This window comes from Triticum aestivum, chromosome 1A, assembly GCF_018294505.1.
Source record: "Triticum aestivum cultivar Chinese Spring chromosome 1A, IWGSC CS RefSeq v2.1, whole genome shotgun sequence".
In the NCBI taxonomy this organism is placed as follows: Eukaryota; Viridiplantae; Streptophyta; class Magnoliopsida; order Poales; family Poaceae; genus Triticum; species Triticum aestivum.
This window is the reverse complement of record NC_057794.1, coordinates 390,792,083-390,808,743: the sequence shown is the minus strand read 5'-3', so window position 1 is coordinate 390,808,743 and position 16,661 is coordinate 390,792,083.

Below are 16,661 nucleotides of genomic sequence, written 5' to 3'. Positions count from 1 at the left end.
CTTTGATAATTTGGTATGTGGGTGGACCGGTGCTTGGGTACTGTCCTTACTTGGACAAGCATCCCACTTATGATTAACCTCTATTGCAAGCATCTGCAACTACCATCGATGTCTTCGGAGTCGAAGTCGAGCATGTCGGTTAAGTCGTCGATAGTGGCTACTAAGTGGGTGGTGGGTGGGCAGCTAATTTCTTCGTCGTCCGCATCCCATTCTAGCCGGACATAGTTCGGCCAAGGTTCTCCTGACAGGGAGATAGACCATAATGAATTTAGCACATCTCCGAAAGGTGAGTGCTGAAAGATATCCACGGAGGTGAACTCCATGATCGGCGCCCAGTCGGATTTGACGGGCACGGATGTAGGCGGCTCGGAGTCCGTGGCTGGGGATAAATCCAGTGGTTCAGCGACGTGGCTCTCGAGAGGGGTGAAGTCAGTATCTGGCTCTATCGCCACTGAGATTGCGGCCTCCGGGGTCTATCCCTCTGCTCTCGGATGGCGCGATTTGCACCGGATTAACGGTCAGAGTAGCTGCGGATGCGACCTCCCGAACATTGTCCGATGGCAGAGTTACGTCTTGCTCATCGCGACTGTGCGGCGCGTCCGGCATGGGCTCGAATCTGTCGAAGATCAAGTCTCCGCGGATGTCGGTCGTGTAGTTCAAGTTTCCAATTCTGACTTGATGGCCAGGGGCGTAGCTCTCGATCTGCTCCAGATGGCCAAGCGAATTGGCCCGCAGTGCGAAGCCGCCGAATACGAAGATCTGTCCGGGGAGGAAATGCCTCACCCTGGACCGCATCGCTAGCGATGATTGAAGGACCCATCAAGCCTTATGGTGACGACACAATGGAAGTCTCAAAGAAAGCACCAATGTCGGTGTCAAAACCGGCGGATCTTGGGTAGGGGGTCCCGAACTGTGCGTCTAAGGCGGATGGTAACAGGAGGCAGGGGACACGATGTTTACCCAGGTTCGGGCCCTCTTGATGGAGGTAATACCCTACGTCCTGCTTTATTGTTCTTGATGATATGCGTATTACAAGAGTTCATCTACCACGAGATCAAAGAGGCTAAACCCTAGAAGCTAGCCTATGGTATGATTGTCCGTTGTCCTACACACTAAACCCTCCGGTTTATATAGACACCGGAGGGGGCAAGGGTTACACAAGGTCGGTTACAAAGGAGGAGATATACATATCCGTATTGCCTAGCTTGCCTTCCACGCCAAGTAGAGTCCCATCCAGACACGGGACGAAGTCTTCAATCTCGTATCTTCATAGTCCAACAGTCCGGCCAAAGGATATAGTCTGGCTGTCCGGAGACCCCCTAATCCAGGAATCCCTCAACAAGCCTAGACAAACTCTTATATAGAGAAAAGCGCTCCCGAGGACACATGGGGATATCGTCAAGCTAGTTTTCATCACGTTCGTAAGATTCATGTTCGGTACTTTGATAATTTGGTATGTGGGTGGACCAGTGCTTGGGTACTGTCCTTACTTGGACAAGCATCCCACTTATGATTAACCTCTATTGCAAGAATCCACAACTACAACAAAAGTATTAAGGTAAAACTAACCATAGCATGAAACATATGGATCCAAATCAACCCCTTACGAAGCAACGCATAAACTAGGGTTTAAGCTTCTGTCACTCTAGCAACCCATCATCTACTTATTACTTCCCAATGCCTTCCTCTAGGCCCAAATAATGAAGTGTTATGTAGTCGACGTTCACATAACACCACTAGAGGAGAGACAACATACATCTCATCAAAATATCGAACGAATACCAAATTCACATGACTACAAATAGCAAGACTTCTCCCATGTCCTCAGGAACAAACGTAACTACTCACAAAGCATATTCATGTTCATAATCAGAGGGATATTAATATGCATATAGGATCTGAACATATGATCTTCCACCAAATAAACCAACTAGCATCAACTACAAGGAGTAATTAACACTAGTAGCAACCTACTAATACCAATCCCAGACTTGGAGACAAGAATTGGATACAAGAGATGAACTAGGGTTTTGAGAGGAGATGGTGCTGGTGAAGATGTTCATGGAGATTGCCCTCTCCCGATGAGAGGAGCGTTGGTGTTGATGATGGTGATGATTTCCCCCTCTCGGAGGGAAGTTTCCCCGGCAGAACAGCTCCGCCAGAACCCTAGATTGGTTCCGCCAAGGTTCTGCCTCGTGGCGGCGGAGTTTCGTCCGAGAAGATGGCTTATGATTTTTTCCTCATGAAAGACTCCATATAGCATAAGATGGCCATCGGAGGGCCACCAGGGGGCCCACGAGGTAGGGGGCGCGCCCAGGGGGTAGGGCGCACCCCCCACCCTCATGGGCAGGGTGTGGCCCCCCTGGTGAACTTCTTGCGCTCGGTATTTTTTATATATTCTGAAAACGTCTTCTTTGAAGTTTCAGAACTTTTGGAGCTGTGCAGAATAGGTCTCTAATATTTGCTCCTTTTCCAGCCCAGAATCCCAGCTGCCGGCATTCTCCCTCTTTATGTAAACCTTGTAAAATAAGAGAGAATAGGCATAAGTATTGTGACATAATGTGTAATAACAGCCCATAATGCAATAAATATTGATATAAAAGCATGATGCAAAATGGACGTATCAACTCCCCCAAGCTTAGACCTCGCTTGTCCTCAAACGAAAGCCGAAATCGAAAAAATATGTCCACATGTGTAGAGATAGAGGTGTCGATAAAAATAAAATACGTACATGAGGGCATCATGATCATTCTTAGAACAACAACTTATATAATTCTTGTCATATGATTTATTATGCTAGAGTAATAATTCAGTCACAATTTCAAGTATGAATCGTAAACTTCATTGAAAACTAACAAACTATAATCTCAGTCATTGGAGCAATTGCAATTTATCATAACATAGGAAAGAGTCAATGTATAAGAGCTTTTCAGCAAGTCCACATACTCAACTATCATATAGTCTTTCACAATTGCTGACACTCACGCAATACTTATGGGTATGGAGTTTTAATCGGACACAGAGAAAGATAGGTGCTTATAGTTTTGCCTCCCAACGTTTTACCTCAAGGGTAATGTCAACAATAATAGTTCATGAAAATTCACATCCAATTAGCCATATATACCAAGATCTTTCCAACATACTGTGCTTTCCAAAGGATAAATTGTAAAAAGGAAGGGTGAAGATCACCAAGACTCTTATGCAAGGTAAGAGATAAAAGTAAAAGATAGGCCCTTCGCAGAGGGAAGCAGAGGTTGTCATGCGCTTTTATGGTTGGATGCACAAAATCTTAATGCGAAAGAACGTCACTTTATATTTCCACTTGTGATATGGACCTTTATTATGCAGTTTGTTGCTTTTATTTCTTCCATATCACACGATCGTATAAAGCTTATTTTCTCCCACACTAATAAGTCATACATATTTCGAGAGCAATTTTTATTGCTTGCACCGATGACAACTTACTTGGAGGATCTTACTAAATCCATAGGTAGGTATGGTGGACTCTCATGGCAAAACTGGTTTAAGGGTATTTGGAGGCACAAGTAGTATCTCTACTTGGTGCGATGAATTTGGCTAGCATGAGGGGGAAAGGCAAGCTCAACCATGTTGGATGATCCATGACAATATAATTTATCTCAGATGTAAGAAAACATAACCCATTACGTTGTCTTCCTTGTCCAACGTCAACTCTTTAGCATGTCATATTTTAATGAGTGCTCACAATCATAAAAGATGTCCAAGATAGTATATTTATATGTGAAGACCTCTCTTTCTTTATTACTTCCTATTAATTGCAACGATGACCAAAACTATGTTTGGCAACTCTCAACAACTTTTATTCATCATACTTTTTCTATGTGAGCTCATTACTCTCCATAAGATCCATATGATATCTTTGTTTCCCCTTTTTTATTTCTTTCTCTTTTCTTTTATTCACTTAGGATCATGGCAAAGTAATCAAGCCCTTGACTCAACACTAATCTTTATTATATATAGCTCACCGACTTGATTACATAGAGGGATCATAAAGCAAAACTCAAAACTAGATCATGCCATAAACTTTATTCTACTAGATCAAGATATTACCGAAAGGATCGAACTAAGAAAAACGGTAAAGATAGAAGTGATGGTGATACGATACCGGGGCACTCCCCCAAGCTTGGTAGTTGCCAAGGGGAGTGCCCATACCCATGTGATTATGTCTCTCTTTTCGGGGATGGTGATATGATATTCTTGGCGATGATGCCCCTCAGGATACGATTCTCCTCCTCGAGCTTATTGACTTGCTGCTTGAGGTCCATTATTTCCTTTCGAAGTTTTCCTGTAATAGCCAAAGCTCCCTGCACCCAAGGGTGCTGCATAGCTGCGGGAGAACCAGTGACACTCTTTTTCATATTCTCATAAGGAAGAAATCTAACATTGGAAGGGATAACCGAGTTTGGAATAGCCGAGCTCTGCAGTTCTCCCATTGTGAATCCAGCTCGGAAGCGGGAAGTGACTTCTTGATCCTCTTCCATGGCATCTATCCTCTTCAAATCAGCCTCCAACTCTTCCTCCATTGCTGGCCCAAAGAGGTCAACATTGTTGTTTGTTGTTGATCTCGGTGCCGGATGAGACACCCGGCTCTCCCCGACTGACTCTTGCGAAGACATCTTGCTCTAATCTGCAGCAGCAACAGCTCGAAACACAAACAGAGGATAATTGCGTGATGTGGGAGTCAAAACCCCCAGGAGATTATATAATGAATTTTTACCAACCAAAATACGTATTGTGTAATGAAACAAAGTCTGGAAAGCGCACGAGGTGCCCACGAGGTAGGGGGCGCCCAGTAGGGTAGGGCGTGCCCTCCACCCTCGTGGAGGCCTCGTGTCCTTCCCGGACTGCTTCTTATTTTTCTATTTTTCTAAATATTCCAAAACGGAGAAATATTGCCTTAAAAACTGTTTTGGAGTCGTTTACTTATCGTGCCACATACCTATTCCTTTTCGGAGTCTGAAACGTTCCAAAAAGTGTCCCTTATGTATTCCTCCAGGGTTACGGTTTCAATAACATTGGTTTCAACATTTATGGGATTACATGAGATATGATGTTTGATTCTTTGACCGTTCACCACCTTCGGAGTTGTGCCTTCGAAGTTGTTGATTTTTATGGCACCGGAACGATAGACCTCCTCGATAACGTAAGGATCTTCCCATTTAGAGAGGAGTTTTCCTACAAAAAATCTTAAACGAGAGTTGTATAGCAATACATAATCACCTACGTTAAACTCACGCTTTTGTATCCTTTTATCATGCCATCTTAGAACTTTTTCTTTAAACAACTTGCATTTTCGTAGGCTTGGGTTCTCCATTCATCGAGTGAGCTAATATCAAATAACCTCTTCTCACTGGCAAGTTTAAAATCATAATTGAGCTCTATAATAGCCCAATATGCCTTGTGTTCTAGTTCGAGAGGTAAGTGACATGCTTTTCCATAAACCATTTTATACGGAGACATACCCATAGGATTTTTATATGCAGTTTTATAGGCCCATAATGCATCATCAAGTTTTTTGGACCAATTCTTCCTAGACCTATTGACAGTATTTTGCAAAATTAATTTGAGCTCTCTATTACTCAATTCTACTTGACCACTAGACTGAGGGTGATAAGGGGATGCGATTCTATGATTAACATCATACTTAGCAAGCATTTTACGGAAAGCATCATGAATAAAATGTGAACCACCATCAGCCATTTAATATCTAGGGACTCCAAATCTTGGAAAAATAACTTCTTTAAGCATTTTAATAGAAGTGTTATGATCAGCACTACTAGTTGGAATAGCTTCTACCCACTTAGTAACGTAATCAACAGCAACTAAAATATGTGTATATCCATTAGAGGCAGGAAAAGATCCCATATAGTCAAAGCCCCAAACATCAAATGGTTCAATAACGAGTGAATAGTTCATAGGCATTTCTTGACGTCTACTAATATTACCAATTCTTTGACATTCATCATAAGATAAGACAAACTTACGGGCATCCTTGAAGAGAGTAGGCCAATAAAAACCAGATTGCAATACCTTATGTGCAGTTCTATCTCCAGCATGGTGTCCTCCATAAGCTTCGGAGTGACACTTACGTAGGATATGTTCCTGTTCATGCTCAGGTACACAACATCTAGTAACACCATCTACTCCTTCTTTATAAAGATGTGGGTCATCCCAAAAGTAATGCCTCAAATCATAGAAGAACTTTTTCTTTTGTTGGTATGTGAAACTAGGTGATATGAATTTGGCAACAATGTAATTAGGATAATCAGCATACCATGGAGCAGTATGGGAAGCATTTATGAAATTTAATTGCTCATCAGGAAAGCTATCATCAATAGGTAGTGGGTCATCAAGCACATTTTCTAACCTACACAAGTTGTCTGCAACAGGGTTCTCAGCTCCCTTTCTATCAACAATATGTAAGTCAAATTCTTGTAGCAAGAGAACCCATCTAATAAGTCTAGGTTTAGCATCTTTCTTTTCCATAAGATATTTAATAGCAGCATGATCAGTGTGAATAGTTACTTTAGAATCAACAATATAAGGTCTGAACTTATCACAAGCAAATACAACCGCTAAGAATTCTTTTTCAGTAGTAGCATAATTTCTTTGAGCATTGTCTAGGGTTTTACTAGCATATTGAATAACATTTAATTTCTTATCAACTCTTTGCCCTAGAACAGCACCTACATCATAATCACTAGCATCACACATAATTTCAAAGGGTAAATTCCAATCAGGTGGCTAAACAATAGGTGCAGAGATCAATGCTTTCTTAAGTATTTCAAATGCTTCTACACAATCATCATCAAAGACAAATGGTATATCTTTTTGTAATAAATTAATCAGAGGCCGAGAAATTTTTGAGAAGTCCTTAATGAACCTCCTATAAAATCCGGTGTGACCAAGGAAACTTCTTATACCTTTGAGGTCCTTGGGGCATGGCATCTTTTCAATAGCATCAACCTTGGCTTTATCAACTTCAATACTCTTTCATAAACTTTATGCCCCAAGACAATACCTTCATTAACCATAAAGTGGCACTTTTCCCAATTCAAGACAAGATTAGTTTCTTCACATCTCTGCAAAACTCGATCAAGGTTGCTCAAGCAATCATCAAAAGAAGCTCCATAGACGGAGAAATCGTCCATGAAAACCTCACAAATCTTTTCACAAAAGTCAGAGAATATAGCCATCATGCATCTTTGAAAGGTAGCAAGTGCATTACATAAACCAAAAGGCATACGTCTATAAGAAAAAGTACCAAAAGGGCAGGTAAAAGTAGTCTTTGATTGATCCTTGGCTGACACGGGTATTTGAGAGAAACCATAATAACCATCTAGAAAGCAAAAGTGTGTATGTTTGGATAATCTTTCTAGCATTTGATCGATAAAAGGTAAGGGGTAATGATCCTTTTTAGTGTCCTTATTTAATTTGCGGAAATCAATTACCATCTATAACCTGTAATAATTCTTTGAGGAATCAATTCATCTTTATCATTAGGAACGGCAATAATACCTCCCTTCTTAGGGACACAATGGACATGACTTACCCACTGAATATCAGCAACGGGATAGATTATACCTGCCTCAAGGAGCTTAAGTATGTCCTTTCTCACCACTTCTTTCATTTTAGGATTCAGCCGTCGTTGATGATCACGAACTGGTTTAGCATCTTCTTCCAAATTTATTTTATGTTGACATAGAGTGGGACTAATGCCCTTAAGATCATCAAGAGTATACCCAATAGCAGCACGGTGCTTCTTTAGAGTTTTCAATAATCTCCCTTCCTCATGCGCTGAAAGGTTAGCACTAATAATAACAGGATATATCTTTTTCTCATCAAGATAAGCATATTTAAGAGTATCAGGCAATGGTTTAAGCTCAAACACGGGATCACCCTTGGGTGGAGGAGGATCCCCTAGGATTTCAACAGGCAAGTTGTGTTTCAGAGTAGGTTCCTGTTTAAAGAATACTTCATCTATTTCCCTTCTTTCATTCATAAACATATCATTTTCATGGTCTAGCAAATATTGTTCTAAAGGATCACTAGGAGGTACGACAATAGAAGCAAGACCAATAATTTCATCATTACTAGGTAATTCTTCTTCACGGTGTTGTCTACTAAATTTAGAGAAATTAAATTCATGAGACATATCATCTAAACCGATAGTAAAAACATCCTTTTTGCAATCTATCTTAGCATTAACAGTGTTCAAGAAGGGTCTACCAAATATAATGGGACAAAAGCTATCTTGTGGGGAACCAATAACAAGAAAATCAGCAGGATATTTAGTTTTCCCACATAAGACTTCAACATCTCTAACAATTCCCATTGGTGAAATAGTATCTCTATTGGCAAGTTTAATTGTGACATCAATATCTTCTATCTCAGCAGGTGCAATATCATGCATAATTTCTTTGTATAAGTCGTAAGGTATTGCACTAGCACTAGCACCCATATCACATAAGCCATGATAACAATGATCTCCTCTTTTAACAAAAATAACAGGCATGCCTACCACAGGTCTGTTTTTATCTTTAGCACAAGGTTTAGCAATTCTAGCAGTCTCATCAAGGAAATGAATAACATGCCCATCAATATTATCAGACAAGAGATCTTTAACAATAGCAATATCAGGTTCAACTTCAATTTGCTCAGAAGGTGGACGGACATGCAGGAGTTGATTCGATACTGTAGAAGTAGTAACATCATTGTTCGTCTCTCGAAGAGGCGAAGAGCCAAGCGTAACCCGAACGTGGCAGTTGCGAATGCTCGCGTGGCAGTCTTTGTGTAGGGGTGGGGCGTGGTGTGGAGCCTTGGAGCACGCATATAGCCAGGCTCTTGTATGAGATAAAATTGCTACGCAAGCAGGCTATAAGCCCACTATTGTAGTACTTGCTAGTATAGCCCTGTAAACTGGTGTCCCACAAGTATAGGGGATCTATCGTAGTCCTTTCGTTAAGTAAGAGTGTCGAACCCAACGATGAGCAGAAGGAAATGATAAGCGGTTTCCAGTAAGGTATTCTCTGCAAGTACTGAAATAAGTGGTAACAGATAGTTTTGTGATAGGATAATTTGTAATGAGTAACAAGTAACAAAAGTAAATAAAGTGCAGCAAGGTGGCCCAATCCTTTTTGTAGCAAAGGACAAGTGTCGGTGTCAAAACCGGCGGATCTCGGGTAGGGGGTCCCGAACTGTGCATCTAAGGCGGATGTTAACAGGAGGCAGGGGACACGATGTTTACCCAGGTTTGGGCCCTCTTGATGGAGGTAATACCCTATGTCCTGCTTGATTGTTCTTGATGATATGAATATTACAAGAGTTGATCTACCACGAGATCAAAGAGGCTAAACCCTAGAAGCTAGCCTATGGTATGATTGTCCGTTGTCCTACGGACTAAACCCTCCGGTTTATATAGACACCGGAGGGGGCTAGGATTACACCAAGGTCGGTTACAAAGGAGGAGATAGACATATCCGTATTACCTAGCTTGCCTTCCATGCCAAGTAGAGTCCCATCCGGACACGGGACGAAGTCTTCAATCTTGTATCTTCATAGTCCAACAGTTCGGCCAAAGGATATAGTCTGGTTGTCTGGAGACCCCCTAATCCAGGACTCCCTCAGTAGCCCCTGAACCAGGCTTCAATGACGATGAGTCCGGCGCGTAGTATTGTCTCCGGCATTGCAAGGCGGGTTCCTCCTCCGAATACACCATTGAAGAGTTTGAATAGAAGGATAGTGTCCGACCCTGCAAAATAAGTTCCACATACCACCGTAGAGAGAATAATATTTCCACAAATCTAATCTGTTGACACATTTTGACAGCATGACATCACGCCATGGCCTGGTTATTATTCGAACCGCTTTTCTCAACCAGCTCCTCACATATCGCGAGGCAGTTTTCTTGACACGTCTTGTCAAAGCAGAGATCATGTTCCCCTTATCACGGGATTCTCATCAATACGGACGTGGGTAACCCAATCGCGCCATCAATTATGGCACCTGGGGAATAAGCGGTTTTGCCAGGCAAGTAGGGAGACACATCGCCTCTTCCACCCTTATAAACGGACAAGGATTTACTTTTTTCACCCACGCTTCTTCCTCCTCGCTTACCCATTCCCGCACACTCGAGCTATAGCGCCCAAGCTCGCGTTATTCTTCTCAAACCACTCGAGGCATGTCCGGAGCAGGAGGCAAGTGGATGATCTCCTCCGTCACGGAGGAGAACATCAAAAAGTTACGAGAAGCTGGATACCTGGTCGCGGATATCGCGCACCGGCTGCCAAATGCGGGGCAGATCATCCCAACGCCCAAACCCCATGAGAGGGTAGTTTTTCTTACCCATTTTGTCCGCGGACTGGGATTTCCCCTCCACCCATTTGTCCGCGGGCTCATGTTCTACTATGGGCTGGATTTTCATGATCTGGCCCCCAATTTCATTCTCAACATCTCGGTGTTTATCATCGTGTGCGAGGCCTTCCTCCGCATCAAGCCCCACTTCGGCCTATGGCTGAAAACCTTCAATGTTAAACTGAAGGTGGTGGGTGGCCAGCAAGCAGAGTGCGGAGGCGCCATGGTGGGAAAGATGCCTAATGTCACCTGGCTCGAGGGCACCTATGTGGATACCATAAAGGGGTGGCAATCGGGGTGGTTCTACATCACCGAGCCGCGTGACTCCAACTGGGCGGCAGCCCCCAAATTTCTATCCGGAATCCCCACGCGGCTCACCTCCTGGAAAGAGATGGGCCTGTCCTGGGGTTCTTTGGTAGAGTTGACCGGACTCCAGACCTATATCTGGAACATGACGAGCAAGAAAATCAAGCTCGTCAACGTGGTCCAGGTCATGCTCTTCCACCGGATCCTCCCGTGTCAACGACGGGCATTCGATTTGTGGGAGTTCGACTCGGCCAAGCACTAGACGCTGCGGGAGCTCTATGACACGACACACGAGGACGTCTAGAGGGTGTTGTTCAAGGGCACCGAGATTCCTCCTTCCCTCACCGAGGACCGCGGACTCAGCGCAAAACGCTGCGCCAATCCGGTAAGTTTTTATATCTCTCAAGGTATTCATTTGCCCCGGTTAGTTATATGCAGGATCTAAGCTTCTATGCCATTAAAAGGACTGGGTAGAGACAACGGAGCAGCTTGATTGCCCAGCCCCCTGCCCGAAGATCCTGCAGGCGCTCTCCTAACGGAGATGCTGACTCCGGCACCTTACAAGGTGTCGGTGAAGAAGACCAAGAAGAAAGCCGCGGGGACCCGAAAGGGTCTCCGGCGCAAGGTTGTATCGGACTCGTCGTCTGATGACTCCGACGCGCACTCCACCCATGAAGACGAGGGGGAGGAAGAGGAAAGTTCTCCCCCCCCCCAACCGGGGGAGACAAGAAAAGGAAGGTCGTCCCAACCGGGGAGGCCGTAGGGTCCAAGAAGGGAAGGACCCTCCCTCCGGACTACGCCATGACGGGCGCCGACTACGGCGACGAATGGATGCCCAGGGTCAAGCTCCTGGCGAAATCGTAAGTGTCCAGGCACCATAGCACTTTGTGGTATGTTTTATTACACTGCTTCTCCTCATGCCAAACATGATTATGCAGTCCGTCCCGATCTCATCTCGATGTACCCTCGTCGAGCGGCTCTCTGGACTCGTCGGATATGAACATCGGTTCTCTCCCGACCGCTACCACCCCTCGCCCTATGGACAACACCGAGGTGTTGTCTCAAAAGGCATCGAGCCAAGGGGAGGTGGTTTCGGGGGCGCCTCGAGGCGACTTCCCGAACCCTGGATACCAAGAGAGCGAGGCCCCTACGGGCTCCGAGTTCGGCCCCCAGCCGGACACTATGCCGGAACCTTCGATGGTTCCGGACTTCGGCAGGCGGCCCCCGTTAAGGGGGGCCAACCATCTGTGCCAGTGTCCTCTATCCAACCAGAGGCACCGGAGAACTTGCTGGAAGTGCTTCCATCGATGAAGAACACCGCACTATTATGAGTGCGGTGGTCGAGAAGGTTCAGTCCGCCAAAAACGGACTGACCGAAGCTTGCGCCAGCCTCCTAACAGGCTTTGAGGTAAGCAATCAAAATATAAGAAAATGCTACCACGTAGATAGTAGCCCTGATGCTTTGTTCGGCGTTCACGAGGAAAAGCCGAATAGAGGATCAAATGATAACTCAGGAGACTAATGAGATTATGTCTATGTGTATGTACAGGCTTCACTGCTGGCCGCTGTCGCACGTACTGCGGAGGTCTCTGCGCTGAAGCAGGACCTGAATCGGTCCAAGGACGAACTCGGCCTTACCAAGAGGCAGCTCGAAGAGAGCAAAGGTAAGAAATACCCCTGTCTATATAGTTAAAAAGAAGCTTGGGTGTAAAGTAATAGGATCATCATGGATTTGTCAGGGGCCACGACCGAGGTGGCGACCCTGAGGAAGGCGTTGTCCAAGGCCGAAGAAAAAGCGGCCAAAGAACGCATAGAACGGGAGAAACAAGATGCCCGAGTAGGCGAGGTACAGCAAGAGCTCGAGGCTCTTGCCAAAAAGCACGAGTCCTTGGAGCTTGACTCCAAGATGCGAGAGTTCGAGCTCGCGCAGGTGCTTGAAAGCGTTCGGAGCACCAAGGCCGAAGCCCACAAGGCCCTCCAGGAGATTGATGCGGTGAAGAAGATAGCAGCGGGTAAGGCATTCATTATGCAAAGCAAGCATGTGAAGGAAACTTTCCTTTTTCTTACCCGAGGTCGGAGCTCTCCAGGAGAGTTCGCAGATCTTCCCCGTAGTGTACTGGATGCCGTAGAGTTTTACCGAGCTGAGGAGGGGAGCTCGACGAAAAAGTTGTTCTGGTCTCAGTATACTGGGACCGAACACCCAATGCCCTTGAGCGACCAGCTGAAGCAACTGGTCGAGCTTCACAAGGCGGCCGAACAGGCCATGAGGGGCCTTATAATCCGGATGTGGCCCGGCGAGCCCCTGTCAGCTACTTCAGTCTGGTGAGGTGGCTTCTGGATGCCTGCCCATGGCTTGAAGTCCTAAAGCGGTCCATCTGCATCGAGGGTGCGCGCAGGGCTTTTGCCCGGGCGAAGGTGCACTGGGCGAACCTGGATGCCGTGAAGCTGGTGAAGGAGGGGCTGCCGGAGGGCAAGGAGCATCGCTGCCCTGAGATGTATTATGAGAGTGTCCTCAAGGGTTCCCGCCTTGTGGCGGATGAATGTGCTAGGGGTGTAATTTTTTAATGAACATGCTCATGTGATCCTGTAATGTGAAACAAGTTCATCTGCGCTATGCAACACTTTTTTAATTTAAAATATTACCTTCTGTGCGGCCATTTATAAAATCTGAGAGTTGGCCAGTCGTCGGCTTCTGCCCCCATGTAACTAGTACTGGGGTGTTCGGGGTAAACCTGAGCACTCTTTACCCCAATTTTGGGTCCATCAAGGGAGGTGTTCAGCGCAACGAACCATGCAATCGGACTATAAGGCTTTATCACTCTCACTTAGCCATAGAAGTCTACAATTTTAGATCTTGGCAAAGCCCCTGGTATTCAGAGGGCCGAATTTGGGGCACTATACATGCCTAAGCCGGACAAGGCCGACTCCTCGCCCGAAGCGGAAAAAGTCTTTAAGGACTTGAGACCTCTCGAACAGCGACCAGTCTCTTGCCTTATCATTACAGTCAGTTTTTGGCTTTCTCTACTGAGGTGCTCATCCAGAAGAACCGGGACACAATCACAGTAGTTCTCCCACCGCTACCTTAGCCGATATAGCGAAACATAAGGTACCAAAGCGTGGGACCCAGGCAACCCAACATTTGACCAAAGACATGATTCGGAGCTGATGCATATAATGCTATAAGTTCGGGGTGCCGCACAGTCGAAAGTGTTCGGACTTCTTGCGTCGTGTTATGGGGTAAACAAGGACCCCTGGAGAACTGACCATACCCGCACGTGCAGGTGCGGATTGTCGTAAATGGACATATAAGAGAAAGAGAAAAACTTAAATAATGCAATGACAGATTAATGATATGCATTGTTATTTAAATGATATGTCGAAGCGTACTTGGTACAAGTAGTGCAATAAGCATAAAGTAGGACAATTCGAAATGTCCTATCCCAGGGCAAGCTACACATAAATAGTGAAAAGCGGGTATATTAATTATTACTAGAGACCACCTGGCGGTTCCCGTGTTCATCTTAGCTTCTTGCCGCCTTGGTTGTTGCTTCCGGAATGTGTCCGGCAATCGTACTGCCGGAAAGGGCTTCCAGAGAGTTAGGCCCTGAAAGAGAAAAGGAATGTCAAAGGTATACAGCCCCTAGTGTGGCTAAGCCACAATGCGGGGCGTGTCCTGATCGTGCCCCCGCCTATGTCCATGGTATTTTCAATGCGTAGTTATGTACGCGCGGCATGGATTTTTTCGCTTCACTAGGACTGGGACGGGGGCCGAATTGCTAGGCGAGCTCTGATCGTGCCAGGCGATCCTGTTGCAGCTTGTTCTGGACTCGCTTGAAGGTGTCTGGGGGCCGTGATGCCGAATGAGTGATCTGCCTGAACAGGCTGCTTTGTGCTTCTGCTGCAAGGGCCGCAGTGTGCTCTTCCGTATGGAGCGAGCGTTCTATGTTTCCATTTACTATTATGACCCCGTGAGCTCCTGGCATCTTGAGCTTGAGATATGTGTAATGCAGCACTACATTGAATTTTGCAAATGATGTCCGTCCGAGCAGTGCATGATAGCCACTGCGAAATGGGACGATGTTGAAGATAAACTCTTTGCTTCAGAAGTTATCCGGTGATCGGAAGACCACTCCAGTGTGATTGAGCCTGTGCAATGGGCCACTACACCAGGGATGACGCATTTAAAGGTGGTTTTGCTGGGTTTGATCCTCGAGGGATCGATACCAATTTTTCGCACTGTATCCTGATAAAGCAGGTTCAGGCTACCGCCGCCATCCATAAGGACTCAAGTGAGGTGAAATCCATCAATGATGGGGTCTAGGACCAGTGCGGCGGATCCGCCATGACGGATGCTAGTGGGGTGGTCCCTGCGATCAAAGGTGATCGGACAAGCAGACCATGGGTTGAACTTTGGGGCGACGGGCTCCATCGCATAGATGTCCCTTAGTGCACGCTTCCTCTCCCTCTTGGGAATGTGGATTGCGTATATCATGTTCACCGTCTTCACTTGTGGGGGAAACCCCTTCTGTCCTCCTGTGTTCGGCGGCCGAGGCTCCTCCTCGTCATCGCTATGCAGTCCCTTGTCCTTGTTCTCGGCATTTAACTTGCCGGCCTGCTTGAACACCCAGCATTCTCTATTGGTGTGATTGGCTGGCTTGTCGGGGGTGCCATGGATTTGACACGAGCGATCCAGTATGCGATCCAGACTGGACGGGGCCAGAGTATTTCTTTTAAATGGCTTTTTCCGCTGACCGGATCTAGAGCCTCTGAATCCGGCATTGACTGCCGTATCTTCGGTGTTATTGCCATTATTGCGGCGCTTTGGTCTGTTACGATGCTGCCTGCAGTTAACATCTTTGGTATCCGAGGTATCCGGATTCCTCGATGTGTTGTTGCTGCGAGCCAGCCAGCTATCCTCGCCCGTGCAAAAGCGGGTCATGAGTGTTGTGAGGGTTGTCATGGACTTCGGCTTCTCCTGGTCGAGGTGGCGGGCGAGCCACTCGTCGCGGATGTTATGCTTGAATGCCGCTAGGGCCTCTGCATCCGGACAATCTACAATTTGGTTTTTCTTAGTCAGGAACCGTGTCCAGAATTGTCTGGCGATTCCCCTGGTTGCTGGGTTATGTGGCTCAAGTCATCAGCATCCGGTGGCCGCACATAAGTGCCCTGGAAGTTGTCAAGGAATGCATCTTCCAGATCCTCCCAACTGCCGACCGAATCTGCCGGCAAGTTGTTCAGCCAATGCCAAGCTGGTCCTTTGAGTTTTAGTGGGAGGTACTTGATGGTGTGTAGATCATCACCGCGAGCCATGTGGATGTGAAGGAGGAAGTCATAATTCATACAGCGGGATCTATTGTGCCATCGTATGATTCGATATTTACGGGTTTGAAACCCTCTGAGAATTCATGATTCATAACTTCATCAGTGAAGTATAGGGGATGTGCGGCGCCTTTGTGCCGGGCTATATCCCGACACAGTTCATATGAGTCTTGTCTGCTGTATTCGGCCTGCCGGATTTACTCTTGGTGTATCCGACGCGACGATCATTCTCCCGTGTTGGCGCGCGTGCCCGTGTCCCATATATTTACCTTGCGATTTTTCCCTTACTTTCTAATATGTCTCGCAGGTCCTCTACGTGACCCTGGGTCTTAGTATTTTTGATTGAGTGGCGATGGGGTGCGGGCTGAACTTCAGGCTAAAACGCCTCTATGGCTCGGCCGCGTAGTGGCCAGTCAGCCGCATCGTACACTGGTGAATAAGGTTTCAATGCTTCCTCCTCGAGGTGAGGTAGCAACCTGCATTTTGGGTAACTCTTGGACGGGCGCTCGAGTTCATGCTCCTCGGCTGCAAGGACATCGGTCCACCTGTCTGCTAGCAAGTCTTGATCAGCTTGAAGTTGTTGCTGCTTTTTCTTCAGGCTATTTGTCGTGGCCATAAGCCGGCGCTTGAAGCGCTCTTGCTCG